This window comes from Heptranchias perlo, unplaced genomic scaffold (assembly GCF_035084215.1).
Source record: "Heptranchias perlo isolate sHepPer1 unplaced genomic scaffold, sHepPer1.hap1 HAP1_SCAFFOLD_47, whole genome shotgun sequence".
Classification (NCBI taxonomy): domain Eukaryota; kingdom Metazoa; phylum Chordata; class Chondrichthyes; order Hexanchiformes; family Hexanchidae; genus Heptranchias; species Heptranchias perlo.
The window spans coordinates 7,580,120-7,583,602 of record NW_027139484.1 but is presented as its reverse complement, the minus strand read 5'-3'; the positions used below and the strand labels follow the sequence as shown (position 1 = coordinate 7,583,602).

Sequence of the window (3,483 nt, the reverse complement as noted above, 5' to 3'; positions counted from 1 at the left end):
CCACTGTGTGAATCAATGATCACAGTGCTGGGTCACTCACCCACTGTTTGAATCAATGATCACAGTGCTGGGTCACTCACCCACTGTGTGAATCAATGATCACAGTGCTGGGTTACTCACCCACTGTGTGAGTCAATGATCACAGTGCTGGGTCACCCATCCACTGTGTGAATCAATGATCACAGTGCTGGGTCACCCACCCACTGTGTAAATCATCGGGTCTTGACAGGGTAGATGCTGAGAGATTGTATCTCCTGGCTGGACAGTTTAGATAGGGGGCATGGTTTCAGGATAATGGGTCGGCCATTTAAGACTGAGATGATGAAGAATTTCTTCACTCAGAGGGTGGTGAATCTTTGGAATTCTCTACCCCAGAGGGCTGTGGATGCTCAGTCGTTGTGTATGTTCAAGGCTAAGGTGGATAGACATTTGGATTTTTTTTATTCGTTCGTGGGATGTGGGCGTCGCTGGCGATGCCAGCATTTATTGCCCATCCCTAATTGCCCTTGAGAAGGTGGTGGTGAGCCGGCTTCTTGAACCGCTGCAGTCCGTGTGGTGAAGGTTCTCCCACAGTGTTGTTAGGAAGGGAGTTCCAGGATTTTGACCCAGCGACAATGAAGGAACGGCGATATATTTTCAAGTCGGGATGGTGTGTGACTTGGAGGGGAACTTGCAGGTGGTGTTGTTCCCATGTACCTGCTGCTCTTGTCCTTCTGGATGGAATCAAGGGATCTGGGGATCGAGCAGGAAAGTGGAGTTGAGGTTGAAGATCAGCCATGATCTGATTGAAGGGCGGAGCCGTCTCAAGGGGCTATATGGCCGACTCCTGCTCCTATTTCTTACATTCTTATGTTCTTATGATCAGGACAGTTGCTGGAGGCCGGTATCTACATTATGCAAATTAGTGCCTACTGAGTCATGGCTGCAAGACAGAAACGCTTTTTTTTCACAGAATTATAAGTTTACAAAAGGTGAAGCGAAGATTAATTGCGTTTTTATTCGATTCCCTGCCGGGTGCAATGAATGGTGGAAGAATTGGTCCGCGCTCAGCATGTGTTAAAGGGGGCTCGCTGAGGGTGGAGAGCGGTGTTGCGGCATCTTTTCAGTAAGACTGTACTTTTAGGGATCATTTCTATAGTTTTTGAACTTGAGAAATGTGTTCTGAAGTGTTTGGTCTCACTAAACACGAGGAGGAGATGGAGCTTTTCCTTCTGAGCGTGAAGCGGGTTGCAAGTGTTGTTTTATACCAGCGCTTGTGGCCATTGATGACCGTTCCCTTCTCTCAGTGTGCGAGAAGTGGAAGAAGGAAATGCATTCTGAGTGGTTCGTGTTTCTACAGCTCAAAAGCAGCAATATTTATCCGGTAATTATTTTATATTTAAAGGTGCTTCTCTCCAACGAGAGTGTAAGTCTTTGCCACCTCAGCCGAGCTCGTACTGCTCTCTGTTGCTCTTCCCCTCCTTTTTCGGTTTTGAACTCATCACTGAACTGATTCGGCACAGTCGCTGAAATAACGTAGTTAATGGGGCACAAAATCTCGGCTTGCAGTACTGAGGGACTTGCATTACTGATTAAAACGTTGCTCCGCCTGCCATCTCAGGTGGATGTAAAAGATCGCATGACGCTATTTCGAAGAACTTGAGGGGAGTTCTCCGAGGTGTCCTGGTCAATATTTACCCCTTAACCAACATCACTAATACAGATTATCTGCCCAATACACCATTACGGTTTGTGGGACCTTGCTGTGAGCAAATTGGCTGCGGCGGTTCCTACATTACAACAGTGGCTACAGTTCAAAAATGCTTTGGGCCATCCTGCGGTAATGCAAGGCGCTATATAAATGCGAGTTCTTTCTTTAGTAGCAGGAGGATTGGTGAATGGGACATCGTGTGAGTTAGGATACGGGCAGCAGAGTTTTGATATGCTGAAGATTATGGAGGGTGCATGATGGGAGGGCGGCCAGGAGAGCCTTGGAATTGTCGAGTTTGGCGGTAACAAAAGCATGGATGAGGGTTTCAGTCGCAGATGGGCTGAGCCAGAGACGGGCGATATTACGGAGGTGGAAGTAGGCAGTCTTGGTGAAGGAGAGAATCTGGGGTTGGAAGCTCAGTTCAGAGTCAAAAAGGACGCCGAGGTTGCAAACAGTCTGGATCAGCCTGAGACATTGGCCAGGGAGTGGAGGGAGTTTACAGCAGGGACCGAAAATAATGGCTTTGGACTTCCCAATATTAAATTGGAGGAAATGTCTGCTCATTCACTACTAGATATCAGACAAGCAGTGTGACGAATCAGAGGCAATGGAAGGGTGGAGAGAGGTGGTGGTGAGGTAGAGCTGAGTGTCGGCAGCGTACATGTGGGACCCGACGAGTTTTCGGATGATGTAGCCAAAGGGCAGCATGTAGATGAGAAATAGGAGAGGGGCAAGTATAGATCCTTGGGGGAGTGGGAAGAGAAGCCATTGCACATGATTCTCTGGCTGCGACTGGATAGACACGAAATAAACCAGGTGAGGGCAGTCCCTTCCAGCTGGACAATGGAGGAGAGGAGAGGTGACTGCACTTCAAAAATTACTTCTTTGGCTGTAAAGAGCTTTGGGACGCCCTGAGGTAGTGAAAGGTGCGATATCAACTGCTTACCTGACAGGGGAGATCCCATTATGAGGAAGGCGCCAGATCAAGTAGAATCAGCTGTTCCCAGTTTAAGCTTTGCTGATGTAGAGGTGGATCCTCATGCTGGCCTGAGACTGGTAGAAAACCTTTCTCCAGTAAAGTGAAAACTAATTTGCAGCGGACGTGGTGACAAGGGCTCCCCGAGCTCCTGGGCCCGAGGTGTGAAATCCCGTCAGGCTGAATGCGAGGGCGGGTGAAGGAACCTCGCCATGGCAACAAAATATTTTCCTGAAGAAGGTTCTTCTCGAAACCAGCGGTTTCAAGGCCGCAGATATCTTCTGCCTGCATGGTGGGAGGCGGCCAGGCGAGCATTGGAATTGTCGAGTCTGGAGATAACAAAAGCATGAGGGCTTCCCGAGGAGCAGATACGTGGAAGTGACATTTAGGGATGTCGCAGTATGGCAAAAGTTGCCCCAGGCCTTCAAGGACAAGCGGAAGGGAGGGCCGCTGTCATTTCTCACTGAGGAGCCGTTCTTCACACTCCCACTGGAGAAGGAACAGGCGCTGACCCTCCATCAACGGAGGACAGGCCTCCTTCCTCATTCCAAGGACCGTCGAGAAGTTCCAGCACACGACAACAATGCAGAATCTGGTCCGAGGATTGGAAATGGACAGTAACGTAGAACGTGGACTGATGCAATTGGAAGACGTTAATGGTTGACCTTCGTATTTTTAAAACAGCTTTCAAAACTGCATCGATAAACATGCGTAGTGTTGAAGCGACTACGCGATGTGCTGTGACCCTGAACTACCTGTCCAGGGTCAAGAGGGACCTGCTGTTCCTGCCGGAGTGCGGGATCCTGCACCTCAGCAA

The 3,483-nt window shown here is 49.2% G+C and overlaps 1 non-coding gene across 1 annotated transcript; it reads left to right on the top strand.

Moving 5' to 3' along the window:
• The first annotated feature begins 1,107 nt into the window (after positions 1–1,107).
• Positions 1,108–1,325, top strand: LOC137313387 (small nucleolar RNA U3). Its single transcript, XR_010961039.1, has one exon. It is a non-coding gene; the product is annotated as a small nucleolar RNA U3 (small nucleolar RNA).
• Positions 1,326–3,483: the final 2,158 nt, after the last annotated feature.